The sequence below is a fragment of the Clupea harengus genome, chromosome 13 (genome assembly GCF_900700415.2).
Source record: "Clupea harengus chromosome 13, Ch_v2.0.2, whole genome shotgun sequence".
Classification (NCBI taxonomy): domain Eukaryota; kingdom Metazoa; phylum Chordata; class Actinopteri; order Clupeiformes; family Clupeidae; genus Clupea; species Clupea harengus.
This window is the reverse complement of record NC_045164.1, coordinates 10,528,307-10,551,275: the sequence shown is the minus strand read 5'-3', so window position 1 is coordinate 10,551,275 and position 22,969 is coordinate 10,528,307. Positions and strand designations below refer to the sequence as shown.

The 22,969-nt window shown below is 41.0% G+C and overlaps 1 protein-coding gene across 2 annotated transcripts in view; it reads left to right on the top strand.

The window, feature by feature from the left end:
* The window catches only part of csmd1a (CUB and Sushi multiple domains 1a), a 289,469-nt gene that overhangs the window by 77,108 nt on the left and 189,392 nt on the right, over window positions 1-22,969 (top strand). The gene's annotated exons all lie outside the window — the stretch shown is intronic.

The window sequence follows — 22,969 nt, the reverse complement described above, 5'->3', positions numbered from 1 at the left end:
AGAGGGTTGCAGATGTGTGTCATCAGGAGGGGGAGTGTTTGACCCAGGCAGTGGCATTTACTCAGAGTGCCTCTAAACTAGTGGTTGGTGCAGGTGTGACGTGTGTCGCTGCTGTCTCATGAGGGCAGGAGAGGATGTATGGAGCGTCTGCTGAGGCTCCGCTGTTGCATTTGTTCCCATTACAAGCACCGCAGTAATGGCTCAGTCTAAGTGGACCATTTGCCATCAACACACAGAGGTATACAGACACATATACACACACATACACACACACACACACACAAACACAGACACAGACACAGACACAGACACAAACAGACAGACAGAGAGAGAGAGAGAGAGAGATACAGAGAATGAGAGAGAGAGACTGAAAAAACACGCAGTCTCAGTCATTTACTTGTCATTTCTCTCTCTTAACTGAACAAAGGGCTTGAGATGAGATGCCGTTTTGACTTAAAGGAAAGTCCATACGCAAGGATGATCGTGAAGTTTGCAAATCTCCACTCAAGAAACACGTCATCGTGATAGGCGGATGCACAATGAAGGGACGTCTTGGTTGTGACAGTCTAAAAAGGACAAAGTGGTTGTGTGTTTTGGGGGGCCTTGTCACAGCACTGCTGAATTGGCTGGAGACAAGCTGTAAGTGAATTTCGCAGACGGTTAATGCAGCCTGATCGGAGAGGGAATGCATTTAGAGGGAAGTAACAGACAAATAATGCATACGCTTTGGCAGGGACTGAATCATCCTAATTAGGGATAGTGGCAACACACAAGTGCCTGTATTACTGTAAATTATGCCCCTCGTAGCCAAATGCATCTGAGTAGGCCTTTTCCCCCTGTGAAGATCCAGCCCTATTCGCGGTATGTGTGAACACCAAACAATGTGATTTCAGTCGCCGGGATATTTCTCGCCACTGCTTAGAGTGTCTGATCCATAAGCCATGTATGGAACATTGCGTAGTTCCTGGGGAACATTGGATGGAGGGTGGAGGGGTGGGTGGGTGGGTGGTGGGGGGAGTTGGATATGAGTTTTCCATCAAGAATTCTGTGTCTGAAAACATATTTTGCATTCTGTCTGTATCCCCGTGCTGTTTGTACATAAAATAAGCCATCCTCTCTGAATTTTATGTTACTCCATCTCATTAATTTTCTATTCACAGGCTGTTCACATAAGCTTAATGAACTTATTATTGCCATTTTAAGTGGTTTTGGGGAGGAAAAAGACTGCTAGAGGGTGTTCAAAACTCTGCCTCTCTATCCTCTTAGAAGGCAAGGACTGAATTTGTGTTGCCATCATAAAAAAGGATTACGGCACGAAATATCGCAAAATTCAATCAAGTAATTAAGTCATCTTCACGTTGTCTTTATCATCTTCTTTAAGAGGGTGATTAGTCGCTCCCACCCTCCCATGGTGGTGGAACGTGAAGCACAAAGTGATATAGTATGTATATAGTTCATATTAACTCTAATAGATGTCCTCATAAATTAATTACCTTTGGGTCGTAATCCTCTCAGGATATCTTTAAATGAGATGACATCATACAGGAAAGGCTGCTTAAGAACAGCGCTGTGGGTTTGGGTGCCTCTGATCATCCTCCTTTGAACTGTTTCAATGAAGGGAGCTACTTGAGAAACAATTGGACCACAAATCGAAAAATATTTCACTCATGGAAATATGAATTCCCTTTTGTTCACAAACAGCGTTCCTGAAATTTGACTCATACAATTCGATGTGTGTGCCTCACAGAATTTAGCAATAAGTTGCAGTTTACCTACCACTCCCTTATTAGAAAATATGATTAATGACGTTTAACATAACACACGAGAGTGTGTTTTTATTGCTCTGAAAAGAAGTTTGATCTTTTGATACCGCAACACAAATACGTGTTCTTCGTGAATGGTTTAATATTATGATAATGGGATTCTCTATTTATGCTAATTAAACACAAGGCATTACCAGAGGGCTGGGAGCAGTGCACTGAAAATGAGCATTCAGTCTCCAGTGAGCATCCCGTGGACTGCAGGGGAGCTGTGTGTTCCCTAAGAGTCACACACACACACATGCACACACAGACACACACACATACACACACAGACAGACACACACACACACATACGCACACCTATGAGGGGCCGTCTAGGACATAACTATTGAGACACTCTCACACTCACTACTGAGACACTCTCACACATACTAATGAAACACTCTTACATTCACTACTGAAACGCTCTCACACTCACTACTGAAACACTCACACATACATACATACTCTATAAACCTATGCACGCTCATATATAAAACCTTATACATACTCGTCTGAAACACTTACACATACATATGAGAAACACACACGCATACATACATACCTCTGTGTCATATACACATACATATGAAATGCTTACATGCATACAAGTGAAACATTTATACGTATCTATCTGAAACACTCATGCATGCACATATGAAAATGCATATATATATATATATTGTTGAACACTTATACATTCATAACCGAATCTCTTGCATACGATTACAAAGATAGAAAAAGTTTAGATACATGTGCAAGTGTTTCACATATATTTGTATAAATGTTTCAAATGTGTATGTATATGTTTTTCAGTTAAATGTATGTATGCTCTTACATGAGGATGTGCAAGCGTTTCACATGTATTCATACAAGTAATTTCAGTAGTGAGTGTAAGAGCGTTTCAATAGTGAGTGTAAGAGCGTTTCAATAGTGAGTGTAAGAGCGTTTCAGTAGTATGTATGAATGAAATTTCAAGGTCAAGGTCAAGGTCGTCAGTTACGTCAGTTACGTTACACCTTACGTCTATATATAGTTTTCAGTCCCACTACGTTGGCTATCTGTAAAGCATTGTAGGAAGCTCCTCGAAGTACGAGAGTATTCCTTCAAACACATTTCAAACAACACTTTCGTGAAGTTAGATATAGTGCTGGTTGTTGCGGCGAAACTAGCAACAATCTTACAATTCCACAATCAAGAGTCGAGACTCGAGAGGCTGAATGTGTAGATCTGAAGTTTATTAGGTCCAACGCCAACGGTCAATGGTATAGCAGCGAGTAAGAGCGTGACATTTCAGGGTTATTTCCATCGATATTTTTTTTTGTGATTGAATATGAAGGTGCAACTTCTAACTATTTTGATCAGTCTGCAGGCCTTATTCGTAATTGGCAATCGCGATGACTTTGTTGATTTTTTCAATAGGGTGCTGCGCTGCGTTCAATGCCTACAGCAAGACCCAGGAGAAGAGAGATTTTTAGAGAGCTTGATGACCACTAGCCTGACGATGTCATACTCATAATTCTAGTCAGAATATGAGTCTGATATCGCTCCATTGGGCTGTGATTATGGGGCGTGTTTCAACCGAACCAGGAGAAAAAATGCCTCTTCGCTCAATTGGTTACCTACAACCAATCAGAACAACGTAGTATGTGACCAGGGGCAGCTGATACATTACACTTTTACCGGATCCCGTAGGAAGGAAGGCAAAAACATCTTTTCGATTGACAAATGCCTTAATCGCGTTTCTCTGTTCCTCTTTCAAAATGAATGCACTGTCAATGTCTAAATGGACTCGAATCTATACATTTCAGCTCTCCAGCGGCAGCCATGTTTGTTGAAAACAAATTCAACTCGTGTGTTGGTGACGTGGTTGGTTACGTTACTGTTGATCATCTGTCCATCATCGTATAAAGCCCGCCTTAACAATTTGATTGGTACGGCCGATATCGAGCCGCAGATAATTTCTCCTCAATGGAGTAATGCCAGACCGAACTTCCCAACCAAAAAATGTGTGGGCGTGGCTAAGTTCGGTCTGGTATCCAGGCTAGATGACCACACCATTACCCTAAATTCTATGTTGTCTATGGTTCGTTCTAGGGAAGGACCTGATGGAGAGACTGTTGTTTTTTTGGAGTCAATATGTTTTTGTTTTAATAGGTTTGGTAACTTTAGAACTAGAAGAAGAGATCAAGAAAACTGCCTTCCTCCGGTTCCACCTACAGCCAGAAATGGCCTTCCATGTCGCCCACGATATGATTTATCAATTGAGCAATTTAACCAGTGCATGGGACTCGGTTTTAACTGGCAGGGAATTGCTTTTTCCCCCAAAATATATTGATTGAAATAACCCTGAAATGTCACGCTCTTACTCGCTGCTATACCATTGACCGTTGGCGTTGGACCTAATAAACTTCAGATCTACACATTCAGCCTCTCGAGTCTCGACTCTTGATTGTGGAATTGTAAGATTGTTGCTAGTTTCGCCGCAACAACCAGCACTATATCTAACTTCACGAAAGTGTTGTTTGAAATGTGTTTGAAGGAATACTTTCCTACTTCGAGGAGCTTCCTACAATGCTTTACAGATAGCCAACGTAGTGGGACTGAAAACTATATCTAGACGTAAGGTGTAACGTAACTGACGTAACTGACGACCTTGACCTTGAAATTTCATTCATACATACTACTGAAACGCTCTTACACTCACTATTGAAACGCTCCTACACTCACTATTGAAACACTCTTACACTCACTACTGAAATTACTTGTATGAATACATGTGAAACGCTTGCACATCCTCATGTAAGAGCATACATACATTTAACTGAAAAACGTATACATACACATTTGAAACATTTATACAAATATATGTGAAACACTTGCACATGTATCTAAACTTTTTCTATCTTTGTAATCGTATGCAAGAGATTCAGTTATGAATGTATAAGTGTTCAACCATATATATATATATGCATTTTCATATGTGCATGCATGAGTGTTTCAGATAGATACGTATAAATGTTTCACTTGTATGCATGTAAGCATTTCATATGTATGTGTATATGACACAGAGGTATGTATGTATGCGTGTGTGTTTCTCATATGTATGTGTAAGTGTTTCAGACGAGTATGTATAAGGTTTTATATATGAGCGTGCATTGGTTTACAGAGTATGTATGTATGTGTGAGTGTTTCAGTAGTGAGTGTGAGAGCGTTTCAGTAGTGAATGTAAGAGTGTTTCATTAGTATGTGTGAGAGTGTCTCAGTAGTGAGTGTGAGAGTGTCTCAATAGTTATGTCCTAGACGGCCCCTCATACACACCGGACACATACACAGACACACACTCATACACATACTCAATCCCCCCCCCCCCCCCCCCCCCAACACACACACACACACACACACACACTCACATTGTGCACTGTGGCCTTGGTGTTACACTTCAGGAGGTGTCAGTTCATGGCCCTGCCAGGTAGAATAAAAGCTGGCTGCTCATTGTGGCACCTTTTGTGAGCAGCTCTCTCAACTCACAAGACTTAGTATTAAAAGAAAGAGCCAGTCACCTGGTTCTCAGAACAGCAGTGTTTCGCCACCACAGGGTGTCAGTGCTACGCCGGCGCCCTCCACCTCCTTATGCTAATGCTATACACATATCATACATGCATATCAGAGTAGGCCACATTCTCAAAGAAAATGGGACATGCACTGTTAACCAGTGACTTGAACAAATCCAGCACGTCGCCGAGAGATTCAAGCTAGCTGAACTAAGAAAGCGCCGCTAGAATGCCGGGGAACGTCGCTCCTCTGCCTGGCTTGCTTGTCTTCTCTCCCCGCGCTTTGATAATTCCATAAGCTGCTTTATACATGCTCAGGAATATCAAAAGTTTTGCACATTTTCTGTGGGTCACAAAGTTGTGACAAAAAAGGGAGGAGGAGGAGGGGTACTGGGGATGTTGGGGAAGGGGTGTGTGGGGGGCGTGGGGGGCGTGGGGGAATGCAGTGAGGGATAAAGCCAAATCATCAGCCTGTATGCACGGAAAAGACAGATGTAGATTTATATTCGCCGGGCGGCACTGCAGAGAGCAATAAGAAGGTGAGGTATGAACCCCCTTCTCCATGAAACGGCAGGTGCTGCACAAACACCTCGCCGGAGGAGAGCGCCGCTTGGCACCTGATATGAATAAAAGGTCGCTGAAGGAGTCATCCAAAAGGGAAACTTCCTGGCCAGCACTGAGGACGGTGACCCGGGCTGACTGATAGGAGGCATTATGCGGCACAGCTTTCCTGCGCTCCCAACACCTGCTATGGTACATATGCTGTCCTCTGAGGCCGAAATTGTTCATTGCCTTTTCTCTGTTGAAAAAAAAGGGAAAATGGGCCTCATAAAAAAAGTGGGGGATAGAGAGTGCAGGTGAAAGTGAGCTTATCCATGCATTGAGAAAAAATGAGTGCCTCGTGTCTCCCATTCTACTGCACACAAACACACACACACACACACACACACACACACACACACACACACACACACACACACACACACACACACACACACAAAGAACAAATAAATCCATCATGATTCATTATTCCTTACAGCACTGAATAGGTCTCTCTTCAGTTGTCTACTTTCAGATCATTGTAGCCTTTTTACAGATTATGTTAAAATTCTTAATCAGCCTTTACAAGCTTGCTTAACATGGGTCCGTGTAACTCATCTCCTTAAAGATTAATTGATCTCTTGACAATTTGAGCAATGCGTTTTTAAATAAAAAGAAAGTAATTCAATTTGATTGTAGGACATAAAAAGGGCCATCTTGTGAAACCCTTTCATAGCCCAACAATCTTGTGCTTCAGATATCACTTCCAACACGGATGAAAGCATAGAAACTTCTAATCAGAATGATTCTGTTGAGTAAGGTGATAACCTGTTAATGCCTATGAGAATTAAATAGACCATTAGCTTGGTTTAACAAGAACTGGTTCAATGGTCTCTTTTTTGTGAATGATGGCCGCAGACAAGGGTGAAATCAAAAGTTTTGCTAAACCCAAGGGGAGAGAAAGTAGTTAATTAGCAAAGTAGCACAATTAAAGGTTCATTAATCCAATTAAGTTTGGAGTTCAACTCCAAATAAGACAGTTATCCCCCAGGAGAGAGAGAGAGATAGAGAGAGAGAGCGAGAGAGAGAGATAAAGAGAGAAAGAGAGAGAGGTAATTCTCATTCGCGAAGGGTGTTTGTTGTGTTATTGGTGATCCAGATATGTCTTGGCATGCCTCAGTCCCTGTATTACCGTTTGGAGAGAAACTTTGACTATTGAGGAGAGAGTTTTGTGTCGTCTCACAAGGGTCGAGCTGCTGTGGCAGCTGACTGACCTTATCCCCGGGGAATGTTGCATTGCTTTGACAACTAGTCTAGGTGGGCAATAAACATTCAGTCAGTCTGAATTTGATGATGTTAATATACATTACCTTAGCCATTCTGGTGTTTGAACATTTTAAATGTATATATATATATATATTTCATTTTTTTCTCTGTCAATAAAATCCTGAGAGGTATTTTACGTATATATTTTTATTATTGACTGATTTTAGTGACTGTCCTTCTAACTTACCTATGACTGTCAGTTCTGTACACTCACATTCATGGACGAATCCAGAGAAGATAATTAATGACATATCACCATGAGGTTATGGTGGATGCTATTGGTGAAGTCACACTTTTTTCTGTTTGTTGGAGATGGAAATTATCTGATTGCCATAAACCACTTGTCAAGCCTCCATTGAATCTGGTGCTGTCTCTGGACTGGGCAATGACTTAATGTTAGACCATGTTGACACATGAAAGGATCATCATAGATTCCATTCCACATCACCATGTTAGCATAGCACACTTTGTTATGGTAAAAATGAAACAGCGGACATTTTCCTAATTTGTTCCTGTAGAGGAAAAATAACATGTAGACTTTGACCACTGTATTTCAGTGATATGAAACACTCATTAAGTTGGTTAATTTAGCTGACAACAGATACGCTTTGAGGAGCTCTCGGGTTGCACTTGACCCTCTAGCTAGCATTTTATCACCTCTGTAGCACAAAGTTGCACTGGTTTACCTCAGAGGGGCGAATAACGTTTGCTTTTCTCTTTTGTATGCTGGCAATCTTGATCCGGAGGTGCTCTGAATTTGCCACTAGGATGGCGTGTTGCCAGTTTGCTACTCTCCTCTGACATCGCGAGTGCATAAAGGTTTCTTCAAGAGTGGATAAAAATCTCTTAAGCTTGTGCCGCACTTTTAATTACTTCTGTCACATTCAGTTTGGCACGCCCTACAATTAGTGATCAACCGTAGTGGAATTTGTATCTTGTGTCTCAGTTTATCGTTTAATATTTTAAGTTATGATGGATGCATAATGACTGAAATTACTGTCTGGAATTCTTTGTTTTTAAAAGCACAGAATGAAATTAGCCTCACTGTTCCTTGCCTGAAAGCTAGTATTATAACCTCAAGAACATCTTGTTCTTCTGTAGTTTACTGTTTGAAGTTCCACATACATCTCCTTGGTTCTTTATTGATGTGGTTGAAAGGATTTTCAAAGAGCAAAGTTATAGTTTATATGTCTTACATAAAATGTGCACAGTGATCTACACCAAGTTCACAGGTCTCTGCCAAACAACAAACCATACCAAACAATGGACAGCATACGCTCAGTCGGAAGTGAAGCCACCAGATGAAATAAAAAATTGGCTCCAAATTTGGCCTAATTTCTTCACAACATACCTGCATGACACTGTGCTGCCCATCTTTTTTATGGTCATTGGTCTCAAAAAGCAGTGCAAAAAAGGACCTGGGCAAATGGCTTTGAATGGTTTGTTACATTGTTGGTTACATTTTAACAAAACTGTCACCACATGTTAGGCGAAAATGTACTCAAGTTACCTCAGGACTCCGGAGTTGCATATAAGTGTATACCTGATTAAAGTCAGAGTTTCATATTTCCTTATCAACACACATCAGCATATTTTAATACTGTTTAATACTGTCTTTTTGACAGCCATCTTCACAGCACCTTAATACACATGGATCATGCTATTGCTACCCAACAGAATGTCTTTGGCATATTTCAGTGTCTGTTTCTAGTCTTGTGAGCAAAATAATTAGGACAGGGCTGATGGGGCTGCAAACATGAATAAACAAAGTGGAGACTGCTTATGTAACTTTCAGTTCAGTGAGTGGTATTATAGGTTGTGCCTTTCCACTGTCACGCCATGGCACAGACAAGATTTGAGATGGCATCCTTGACTTAGTCTGTCTTCCACATCAGGCAAGTGAAGTAGAACAATAAGGTTACATGGAGATGGGACATCAGTGAGTCTGTATTGAAGTATTTCTGAGGTTGAAAATGTAGCAGTGATTGAGTAGAAGGATATTAGCATCAGTAGAGTCATTGGATAGCTTTGGCTTCTCCTGGATCATATAGGCATCGTGCCACACTGTGAACTGCACACAGGAAATTGGCTTTGTGGGAATTATTTGGGAAAAGTAGAGTAACATCAAAGAAAAGGGAAAAAAAACCCTGTGAATATGATGAATGTGCCAAATTAAAACCCACCATAACTACACTGAAAATGAGCAAAATGAATGACCACGCAGCCGCTGACCCTAGAACAGTTGGGCTGGGCTGAGTCTGACCTGGATCCACCAGACCAGCACCTGAACAGGGCCAGGCCCCTTTCCAAAGGCACCTGTTTTCTGGGTAACAATGAGAGATGGATAGGACTGGCCATTTCTTTGCCAAGGATGAGAGTCCAGACCATTAAATCTCCATCATCTTTTTTCAGTGGGTGTGTTGACGTGTTAACTTCGGGTTAATGACCACAGCAGAGCAAACACAATGAAAAGAGGCCTGGATTCATAAAACTAATGTGTTGAAGGTTAACACAGAAAAAGTAGAGATGATCCTAATAGTAATGTATGTGAGCACTTGTGGCGGCAGTTGATAACGTGCAGTCCTTTTGGTCCTTCATCCTAAGTTTTCAAGCTATCATAAATGAATCAATGACTGTCTTTAGCAGTCAAGGACAAAGTTATTGCATGATGCATGTTAATGGCATCTTAAAAGGGTTATTCGTCCTTGTAGAGAACTTCCTTTTAAGTCTTTTATTTTGTCAGAATCTTGAATGTCCTCCCTCTGTTTTTTTGTAAGGTTGCGTTATGTTCTGAGTAGAACCATGTCCTTTGTACGCCTGCATTCTAGAATTCTCTTTTGAACCCTCACAAGATCAGAATGAAGCAAAGAACCCCATGCTAACAATGAGATGACAATTTCCAAGCAGGATTGAAATTGTAGGATCGTTTTGTTGGCACAATTCAATTCCTCTGAAATAAGAGGAATGAAGAAAAAAAACACACCATCTCCTTCTCACATGACTCAGTTCCATTTCATCCCACTGTGTCAAATCCTCTGCAGTTCTTTATCAAGTTTGATTTTCCCTTGAACCAGCCCCCGCTTCCTCTTCCACTCCCCTTCCGTGCCATTGATAAAATACCCCCAATATAATGGAGTGACAATCTGGGAGTCCCAGAGCAGAGACACTCTTCTGTCGCCCCCCAAAAACCCCTCAGCAGTGTTCTCGCTTTGCCGAGAGTCGGCCCGGCATCAAACCGGCATGAGTGACGTGAGCTTTTCTGCCATGTTTTCTGCCTGCTTTCTCCCCTTCCCTCCACCCCCTTACCCTTTTCAGAATTATTATAATGTGACGACAGAAATGCCACCGCAGGCTCGGCTGGCTTCCTCACGGGAGAATAATTGCTCCTGGGGCCGCGATAAAGAGCAGAAAGACGATGAACCCCGCTTGCGCACGTGATAAGGAATGTCACGGAGGGAGCCAAGACGAATATGCGGAGTGCTGAGTGATTGTGTTATGGATGTGAATATATATAAAGGGACATTAATGCCTTGACTAGAGCTTGTGGCAAGAGAAGGGCTGTTGATTTGCATCATAAAGAGTTTCCTGTTTTGAAAGAAGGATTTTGTTTTCGGGAGTTTTTTCAGATATGGAAAATATAAGGCGTTATGCAGGGCACTACTTAAGCAATATAGTACGAGTGCGAGTGGGGTAGGTAAGGGATATTCCCACGGGTGGTGTTCGGCCATAGCCACGAGGCCGGAGGCCGAGTGGCACAGGCAACAACACCCGTGGGAATATCCCTTACCTACCCCACTCGCACGAGTACTATATTGCTTTTATAAAACAATTTTATAGTCAACCAATTAACATTTAAACACGAAGTTATTGATTAAAAAAAATTTATTTCGCCATTGTTTCTCCGCAACAAAAAAATTGTTCCATTGTCAACGTCTTTTGGAATTATAAGAACTTTGAATTAACGGTTATCGCTTAATTGTATCAACGTGCTATAGAATGTTTCATCGCGGAGTGATTTATTATTAGCTGTGAAAAGTCAGAGTTGGGATGTCCTGGGATATTCCAACTAATGGAACGTCTCTCGTCCAATCAGAAACAGCTAAATAATTCAATAGAACCCAATTGTTTTATAATTCTGTCTATTTGATAGAACAATGGTGCCAGGATTATATATTTCATATATGTCTTAATCAACATTACATTTACATTACATTACATTACTTTTAAGACTAGGGAAATAACACTTTGAAGTTTCTGTTGACAAGGCTGCAGTCAAATGAGAATATCAGACTAATTGTAGTATTTGGGTCTTATCTGGAGCCTTATTAATATACTTAATAATCTCATATGAAGACTTTTGCTATGGAGATCTTTTATAGCCGCTGTATTCATATAGTGGCGAAGCAAAACAGAAAGAGAGCTTTAGTTTTGTTGTATTTCTTTGCTCATTGAAGGCCCCTGAAACTTGCCTATCAATATCATGTGTTTGGTTTGTTTTTCTTTTCAGGCTTCTCATATCTATTGTTTCTCTCCAGAGCCTCTGCCATCCATTCTGCTGAAGTAACATAGATTGCAAGAGACGTAGAAAAAGGGGAGAGGAAGACAAAAAAGCAGAGGGGGGAGAGAGAGAAAGAGAACGCATCTGGGGAACTGGCTGCAGTCAGACTTCCTTGAAGAAAAGAAATGAAACCAATGTTCACCGTTGTATAACTTTTGAAAACCCCAGGGCCGGGCAGAGATTGAACAGTGTAAAAATAATTAGAACACCAGGTGTGGGCAGGATGAGATTGAGGCAGAAATGGTTGACAAACCAGTGCAGCTGTCCTCCTCCACTTCCCTTTCTCACTCCAACCCCCCCCTGCAAACTCAATTTTGGGAGGTTTGCTGTGTTGTGCCTCTGTGTTGACCAGCAGTTAGAATGACAGCAGTCCCTTTACAGAGCCCCCACAGAAAGAAAAAACAACAACCCCAAAACAACCAAGTCAAATCTCCCAAATTCCATCATGGATCAAAGTGGCAGAAATCTGTTTGTTACTGGGCCGAGGAAACCTACAAGATAACTGGGCCTAAGACACTTGCAGCCAATGTGAATCAATAATTGAACATTATGAGAGATCTCTGTGCTCTACTCTGTTGCCTGTGATGCGACTGAGAAGAATCCAGAACACTGTTTTATTTTTATTGAGCTCTTGGCTTGGTCACATTTCAGTTTCCATGGGGAGTTATTATTAAAACTGCTGGAAGGGAATAAAAAAAAGCTGCAGTAAAATCAGATTTAATAATAAATGAGCATCTACTGTTGTGGTCAAGGGGATCTTGTGTGAAAATGACAGGTTCACATACATTCTGTAGTCTCTATGGTGCTTTTAGATGCAGAGCTATGATGTGAAGATTATTAGCCAATTACATTCATTTTGTTGTGAGACAGTCGAATTGCCTTGGAGCCCTGACTCCCTTAAAGTTGCTAAGCTCTAAAACCAGATGGCTAATAGTCTTCAGTGGAATGAAGGCTTATCACATCAGTTCAGTTCATGTTCAGTATGTATGGTATACACAAGGTCTCCTGTATACTCCAAGAAAGTTGATGTGTAAGCAGCCATAGGCAGCCGCTGTGACTTTGAAGTGACATTGAGTTTCGCTTATTCATCACATGACCAAGCCACACACAAACTTGCCTTCTGGGTCTCATTTCACAAGCCGACGTTGGTAAGTCACCATGGTAACCGAAATAAGCCCAAGCTACATCTTTCCCTCGCCTGAATTCTGCAAAATGCAGATTTTCTTTTTTAACTGGTACATAATAAAAGCTTAGCAGTGATACAATAGCATCTTTGAGGACACATTTCAGCAGATGGATATCTATTGAAAAAAAAAAAACAACAACAGAGGAACGTCACTGAGTGGAACTACAATGAACGAACACCTTGTATTCAGTGTCTCCCTTTGTGGGGGAGGGAAGGGGGGAGGGATTAAGTGGGTCAAGACTCTGCAGGTTTTCTGTTGCCCCAGTTCAAAAAGGAAGGGGTAGTGTGACTTGTCACAGATACAGTTGGGGGTAGCGAGAGATTGTTGGGTATGGGGCTGTCATGAATATCATGAGTGTCTAACTGTGGCTTTGTAGAATTAAACTACAGTCATGCTGCTTTCCACGAGCTGCCTCCTTTTCTTTAGGATGTGAATAGCTGGGAGCAGGGAAGCAGTGCCTTTGCTATTCACAAATATCGAATTCATCTGTAAGATGCTTTTCTCCACGGCCAGTTCATAACACAATGGAGATCTACATTGTATTAGTATGTGTGCTTCGTGAGCATGGCACCCGTGACCTTGGTGTTAGTGACACTCACTCTATAGGTTTTTTTTTTAGAAGAATTAACCTGGAGCTGTGTCACTTCATGTAGTTGGAGGCACGTTGCGAATTCTGCCGTAAATCTCAATTCAATGACACACTGTATGACCTTGAAGTGACAACTGGTGGCTTGTCGACTTTGATTAATCTTATGGAAGCGTCGGTGATTCCACCTCAGTGAAACACCGTCACGCTGCAAAAAGCCTAAAATTTGAAGTGCCAGGAGACCATCAGTTGTATACTGTGAGGGAGGGACCACATGCCCCTGCCCATGAGATTAATTAAAATATTAACTTACCCTCATGTCTCAGCATATCATGGCTTCTCACAATGGGAATGCAGGGATGAGGCAGCAGTGGTCTGGAAGGTAGGATGGTTTGTTTTGGCAAGCAGAGGATTCCTGGTTGAGTTCTGGCTCCCTCTGGCCCCATGTGGAGGAGGCCTTGAGTAAGACACAGTGGCACTGTGACAGCAGCCCGTTTAGACACAGCTGCACAAGTATGGCTGGAGGAATACTTTCATGCTTGTAGGCCTGTTGACCATGGTGATAGCCCTAGGATTGCCATTTACCCATACGATTCAGATGTGCACATATGAATCCAATTTACCCATATGTTTCCTTGTCTTACTATTTGAGTCTCACTTCACCCATATGATTCCCATTTTACCCCTTTTGATTCCCATTCATCCCGATGATTTCACCTTTGCCCAGATAAATCCCTTGTACCAATATGAATCCTAATTTAACCATACGAATCCCATTTCACCCACGTGACTCTCATTTATCCCAGTTTCATCCTTTATTGCATCATTTAGATCCTCTCTGAATCATAACTGCCTGTTTTCTGACACAGATTTTCAGTCACATGGGGAAACCATGTTTAGATCACAAGAGCATACTGCATTGGCCAGATGGAACACAATTAGACCTTGCACTGACTAAATGTCAAGGCTGTAAAGGATATTCACATTTTTTCGACAACCTTTTTCTATGCATCCCGTGCTGTAGACAAATCACTTGTAACCTTTCCAAAATGACTCTCTGTGCTACAAGTCATCTGCATGTTTACAATAGGTACAGTTTCAGTTAGGCTTTACAGATGACTCAGATTAGTAACTTCTATATTGGCTTCAGTCCCAATAGGATATAAGGCCTTTCCTCTTGCCTACCGTCACTGAACAGCTGCCCTGAACTGAAAGGTGGGATTTCAAATTGAAGATTTCCAGAAGGCCTTTGGGCATCCCACTGTCATTTACCCTCATGTATTACAATGTATGGACATATTGCAGTGAAATTATGACTGTCATGTATGTCGCCATGATTTATGTAGCGAGCTTATCGTCAGGGGGAAGATGGCAACCGTAGTGTACGCAGGCTGGTATTTACATATGCTTGAACTAACTTTATGACAAGTAATTACAAAACTTTTTACATTGTAGTTTCCAAAACATTGCTGTATCATAAACGTGTGACCTTTTTGTCAACATCCGATGACAAATTACGTTATTATGTTGTCAGCATTTTTCAATTACCAAAACAAATAACATTGTCACATTCAAAATAGCCACAGCAAGGACTAGATGCTGTGAAAAATGGCAGGGGCTTGTTGGGATAGCAGCAGGATATATGAACTGTGCAACCATGACACATACGAGCTTTGTGAGGAAGTATGAAAAGATGAGCTAATTTGATCAGTATTCTGTATAGCAGAGAGACATATTTTTCCATGTGTGGTCTCCGGAGAAACACTTTCACAATGAGCCAAGACAGGACGCTGCCAGCCAAGAAACCCCTGTGATTTACTTGAGAATTCATACAAGTTAGCAGAATTCAGTCTTAATCATTCTGGTACTACTGTAGAATTGCAACGAGGCCGTGGAGAATTAGAATTTGATTAATCATTTGATTGAAGTCCCAGTGTTTACACAACATCACACAATCGTACTGAAGCCCTTAGGACATCAAGGGATGAAAAGGGAGGAAGAAATGACTGTTTCCACTGCTATGTGGCCTTATTTGAGAGAAAAGCATGCAACCTTAATAAGCTACGGCGCAGCAATGAGGGAGTGAAGGTAAACTCGGGCAGATTATGTATGCTTTGAAGAAAAAAAAGGGGGAATTCACTTCCCTGTGTAATATTTTAGCATTTGCTTTTCACTGTGAGGAATTTAAACATTGGTAATGCCTCCGTATTAGACCCATAATAACGTGACGGACTGTCATTTGGGCCATTTTTTACTGAAGTTAAAAGAATGACTTTTAAACATAAATAAGACTGTAGTTTTCTGAAAGTAAACAATACCCCCAGACTGGTCGATTGTCAAAGACAGAGGCAGAGGACAAAATGGCAATTAATGGCGCTAGAAAATGAAGCCCACAGCTCCAGTCGTTCAGAGCAATTGCTTGTTTCAACTGAGTGATGTGCTTATTGTCAACGCCCGCTTCAATTCAGAAAATGAATGGATTTCCAGGAACATGGGGAACTCTTGACCTTGTCTATCCTCTTAGATGGCCAATGTAATTTGTCTGTTTGTTACTACATTCCATATGATATAGCACATGGCCCGGATGCTTAGAGAGCTTTAGCATGGTTTATTTGTGGCCCGGCCTCTGTCTTGTTCAATGCGTCCACACAGACATGTTTATATCCTGCCAATAAGTACTCTTTTGAACTCGGCCCCTCCGCGCCATGATGAATGGAAGCCTGGATGGATTTATTGGAGAGAACATACCTTCTGAGGAAGCAAAGTACCTTAACATACACCTTAATCGATGCCTTTTCCACTATTTCTAACGGCCTTGCTGATGTGTGTAGTCCCTGGTTATTAACCTGAGGTGTAATGCTTGCTTGCTTATGCATGCCAAGCAGTACAGGGTGGGGGATAATTTTGATGCAGATTGCTGCACAAGAGGTCAGATAGCATCATCAAGCACTGACATGTGTACAGTGTAAACGGGACATAGAATCTTATTCAGTGTTTTTTTTTAATGATATTTAATGGCAACAAAGGCATCCATTGTGAATGTTGAACTACCACAGACCTCACTGTGTGCTGTTTTAATTCAAGTGAAATTATTCTCATTTATTATATTATTGTAATTTTTCTCAAAAATCATATTACACATAACAGGCCAGCTGTTTTTCTCTTTAATTCAAGGGATAAGCTTGCGAGGTATAGAGATCTGACCTTTGCACAAGTACTTGCACAAGGAATTTTAACATCTTGTCCTGTATATGATTACATGGAGTAAAGGAGAGTAGTCTCCCCTCACCACACACACACACACACACACACACACACACACACACACACACACACACACACACACACACACACACACACACACACACACACACACAAGCACACACACACACAATGGGCCTCCTGCAGTAGCGCTGATCAATATAAAACAATAAAAAAGAGCCCTCCCGGTTCAGCAAATTAACTGTGGTATTCACAGTTAAACCATTCATGCTGTCACAAAATATATGGTAAACTTCACCCCTTTTATGTATCAATCACAACTGAATATTAAACTCTTCTGTATCAAGCATCAAATTAATTACCAGCGATCCAAACATAAGGCTCCGACTGGAATTTCACCTCAACATAATCAATCTTTAAAGACGTCCTGGAGCTTTTCCTCGCATTCGACAGCATGTGACTATTTGACTCAATAAACGTTTTGAATATGCGTGCTGTGCTGGGGTATGCAACATTGTATAGATCAGCACACATGAGTATTTCAGGCCATGTGTCAACACATGTGACTAAATCAGAATTAACGTGTGGAAATAGCAACATGCTACAGTATGCGCTCAAACACAGATGGGTTTATGTGGATAAAGCTGCTTAGTTTTATATCTATATATCTAACTATATGAAGGTATTTAAAACCAACTTATTTCTTTATGTCATTACTTTGTAGTAGACACTTACAAGTACACATTGTAGAAACCAACGGTGGGGACTAGGTAGTGAGCATAGCAAACATAGCATTAACTTAAAATGACTAGTCCCAGACAATACCATTATGTAACAACTGACAAAAGACTACCAAGGATAAACATTTGATATTTCAGTGAGGGAACACAATCACTGCCCTTTTTTCTCTTTGTTTCCTTTGTTTTTTTGTCCTTCTCTCAAACTGAAAGCTCACTTCCCTGCAATCATCAGAAGAGACCAGATGGTGGCTGACAGTTCGTGTCTTCTGAATGACATTTCTGGTCTGTTCAATTTTGAAGCAAATCTAGCATGGAACAGCTCAAGGATTAGACCCTGAGAACTCTCTGCACTGTCGAATGATCAAGCAATAGAACGACTTGCTGCATGCCATGCCCCTGCCAAGCAGGGAAACCACTCTGGACTACAGGCCACTAGCGTAGCCACGGGTTTGCCTAGATGTGCCTGTGCCATCTAACTCCAAAACTGGCACACCCAGCCAGGAGGAGTCGCAATACGCCAGGCTGGAAGGGGGCCCCCGAGGACGGCTGATTATGTTAGTCCACAGCAACGACAATTCCGTGAAATCTATGATTTCGTACAGGAGACTACAATGACATGTCCAGACACCCCCTATGGGGTCCCCACCATTAGCTTACTGGGAGCTTTGTAATTAGGCTAAAGCACAGCAACACCATGAAATCCAACTCCCTGTCATACTACTCTAAATTAAAGTGTTGGCAGTAGGAAGGGAAGAAGTCAAACAAAACATAACCTAGGATGAAGCCAAGATCTTAAAAAATAGGCCTCTCCAAAGAAATATGTTTTCAAAAGCTAGCAGACTAAATACAATTATGCTCTTTTCTCTGAAGGATTCTCTGCATAGATAGACCTACATGTCTCCCGAGTCCTACTATAAAAGGCTGCAGATGTTCAGTGAGTAGACCTTTGCAGTCGCCACAACTCCAGGTTTGACATTGCTTTCATGCAGCAGTCATGCTATAATGTTCTTGAGGAAATCATTGTAGAATTGAATGAAGAAATAATGGTGCAGCTCGCCTCCACCGACTTATTTCTTGAAACTATCACATGTTGCTAAGCAACAGTAAACATAACCAGTAGCCTGCTATTGATACAATGTATGAAACTGATAGCAGGCAAATACTCTGAGTAAAAAACTTTTATGGTTGATCTGCAGATCACTTTATGCGCGCCGTATATCCCACAGGAACACCCAAATTAATATATCTGGCATCGCTACAGCTACAAGCCCATTATTCACAGAGTGAGGAAGAAAACAGACATACGTAGATGAAGATTGCATCCACCCACGACTTGGTGCATATATTGGTTATGACTCTGAACTGGCAACAACGCTAACAGTATCCTAGCACGGCAAACACATGTGAGCTATCAGATGTCAATGGTCGTCTGGTCCTTGTTCATGATATGGAGAATGATGTTGTCCATAAATGTCCTTAAATTCGCCTTTTTAGGTTGTGGAACAAATCGTAGTATTAGTATGGCTAGCGCTTCCCCTAAATTCTTCATTAAGTGGAACAGCATGTTTGACTTGTCCATGCGGCTAATACTTAGCTCTTCATTATATTATTATGCTAATACTTAGCTCTTTATTATGTTTGTGGATCCATATGTTGGACTAGTCCATGTGACTAAGACTCACTTGTTGAACCTGTGGACTAGTGTCTAACACCATAACATCTGTCTCTCACCCCTTGGAGAACAGTCCACTGCAGTAGACCACATTGCTACACCCCCCCCCCCCCCCCCCTCATCATGTGTAATAGCATGCTGGAGTGATCTCTGTTCATCATGTGTCCAAAAGCTCAGTGGAGAGGGGCAGCAGGTGTCCTGCCTGAGACCCTCAGCATGATGCTGAACCGCTGCTGACTGAGGCCACAGAGGAGTCCTGAGATTCTCCTCTATTTCTCTATCTATCTATCTATCTATCTCTCTCTCTCTCTCTCTCTCTCTCTCTCTCTCTCTCTATCTCATCCTCCTCACAGCTAAATTAGTTATTCGACTTGCTTCAGATATACTCCATTTTCGGCATCATCCTTCATACTGTCAGACTGAAAAAAGACTGAAGAATAAACAGTAATGTGACTGTATTCAGCGATATAGCAATTAATGCAAAATATAATAGCAGCTGAGCCAGCAGAACACAAATGCTTTTGTTGGCTTGACTTCAGGCAAGGTCACTGTAAGTGCATAACACACATCTTCCCATTTTGTCCAGTTAGATATAAAATCTAACGATTGTGTTGGATTCATTAGATCATTAACTTTGAAATGAGTAAAAAAAGGAATGGCCTCTGTGAAGAATATAGTTAGATCTGTAGATCATCGTGTTGGAACTTTGTGACACTGTCTGGCAGTTGTCTGATGATTTGTTTTAAAACTCACAGTATGAAAGAAAAAGTCATCCCTAAAAGCATGCGGAAAGAGAATAACAAGCCTTGCGTGTTAAAATAGACCCTGCAGCAGACAAAAACATGCCTTGATGTTATTCCATTTGTCCACCTATTTGAGTCAGCAAATCGCCTTAACAAAAATAGGTAAATGGAAGTTTCACCGTTGGATGACAATTCAATAATTTCAATGTCTTCATGACCAAGAATATCTTTACACCTGATTTATTGTTGGCTTGAGTTGTCATTTAATCACTTTCCCCTTCTGAAATATGAAGTTCTTATAGCTCCCTGACAAGGCTGTGCAAGAGACAGGTGATCAGAGTTAGATGATTTCATCCATTATCATACCTCTGCCGTTACTCTCTCTCTCACACACACACACACACACACACACACACACACACACACACTTTTTTCTTTAAGAAAAGCTGTCTGAGGAAATTATTGGTCACACCTTGGACGTTTTACATTATGTAATATGCCTCTGTTTTAATTTCCTGTGAAAGAGGTAGAGATGTACGACAGAGCTGTCAAATCATGTCATTAGAATGGTTCTGCTCATTCTTGAGAGCCCATGTAATGGCGTGCATCACCTAATTATAACACATATTGGTTTTGCTGGAGATCGCTGTGATCGCAATATGGGAACATTACAAGTGCAATGCCTTTCATGCCATTTGAAAATGAAAAATGATTTCATATTTTTCAGTGTCAGATGTCGACACATATGGATAATGTAGTTACCCCTCAGCTAATCAACAACCATTTCATTAAATCAAACAGAAACAATAACTCAATTTATGTTGAAGGTAACGCTAGGATGCCTATGGAAAATGCACCCTCCTCCCTCATATGTAGAAAGCCTGCTCTTTTCCATGTAAGTGTATGTAAGGCTGAAATCACAGTGTCCAGAGCAGCATTTGATAATGCACGAATGCCTAATGTGCTCAGTCATCCACAGTGGATGCTGTGAATCTGTACAAGGACATCCTTGACTTACCAGCTATCTTTTTGCATGCCTTTGAGTCCATGATTAAAAAGAAGCTATTGGCCAAAAAATAATGACATAAATTGTAAAATGTCACTAACATCTCTGATTTATGACAGAGGAGGTTGCAGTATACATGGGTAATCCCATTACATTTTAAGAAGCCTGCAAAATCCTGAGGATATTTCGAAAGCATTGTGTGCCATTATAGCCAATGAACAGGATTCAATAAGGATACTAAATATTGTAAACATATCACTGTATATACTGTATGACCTGGAAATTGATTGTAATTTTGTTACCCATGTTCAACCTTTAGTATAGAGATGATAGGAGGGTATTTACCCAGTCAAATCCCAATCCTCCCTTGGCCAAGGGAAATATCTTACTTGTCTTTTGCTGTCCTCCATCCCACCTGCAAGCAAATGTCTTTATTTGTCATTTCTTCTCATCTAACAAATGCTGTTCTTTACTCCAAAAACTGATAAAGCAGTCTTATCTACCTCTCTTGCCTAAAAAAAATATCTTAGAGGCGAAGATTTCAAATATAGGCCTCCTCCCACCACAGAGCCATTTTAGAGCACTTCACACTGTGCATTTATCAAAGACCCCAATGGCTAGAACATATATCAACGGACAAGTCTTCATAACCAAGATAAGAGCAATGACAGTAAGATATAGAGAAGAGGGAAAGCCCTGTGTTTCTGTGCTGAAAAGCCCAAGAGCAGTTGGGAAGGGAAACGTATTACCTGGCATGGCCCCCACGTTTCATGTGTACTGGGGGCGAGTGAGAAAGAAGGCCTTATTCAAGCCACAGAGAGTCACTGTGATGATGGAGTGATCTCGTAATTGCTGAGACTTTTGTTTATCCTCGATTGATCGCTGCTTGCGGTTGTTGAGGGTGATGAATGGCTATTGGTGATGTGGTAAACACCAGGAACAACTGTCCTGCTCCAAAATACTGTTTACATTTTTTTTACATCAGTACTATTATGATTGTTGTTGATTTTATTATTAACTACATTTTTTGTTTACGTTTACTTTTTTGCCACACTTAGGCAGCCACAAAGGTTTTTAATATAAGTTACTTAGAGCTTACAGGACGCCTGGATCTTTACCTAAAACTCAACTAAATGATCAAGAGTAAACCATCACAGATAGGATTCAAACATATCTTCTTTTGCATATTTGTTTGTCTTTTTTATTGTTTTTACTTGTGCTTTTGTGTTTAAATGGAAAACTGAAACATAAAACTATGTGTGATTCTCTTTCTCCCTTCCGCAAGTCTTCTAATTAAATGTAAGTTTGAGTTTGAATATGAGGGGGTGGGAGGATATGAATATTCTTCTTTGCAGTCCACATATCATCACAATGGACGTGATTAGATTCGCTGGCATCATTCTGTCATTCTACGCTATGCACAATGATGTTTACCAGAACTCGGTAACATGCTGCACCACAGTGGTTTGAATATGTAATCTTCAAGGTACAGTTTGTAGTTTCTTCTGTTTAAAAATCTTTCGAGGCCCAGAGTAAGCAAGAAATAAAGGGAAAAGTATAAAACACAATTTTTTTATTACGCATGCTCTTTAACCTTGAGTCATGACATTGATTTAAACATAATAGGCCTAACCATGTCATGGCAGATGCCATAAATCATCATGATGTTAGTGCTAAACTATATAACTGTGTCATGTCAACATTATCAATGACTGTCATGCCAGCTCCGTGCTAGATAATGCTAGATGCCCCTAGCAGCCACTGTCATCACTATCACCATCAATGCGCTGTCTTAGCATTAGAATATATGAAAGTTGAAATGAGCTTTTATGAAGATTTAGGACACTATATTGAATTTTTCCTAAACTTGTTTATGACATGGTTATATCAGGGTTATAACAGAGGGTTCCGGAACGTGTCACTGTGTGTTTCTGCTACATGAGGTTGACATTATCCTGATAGTGTCACATGCTTCTGAACTGCAGTTATGAGAATGATACTGATACTGTTTCTCTTGGAAGCATCGCATCAAT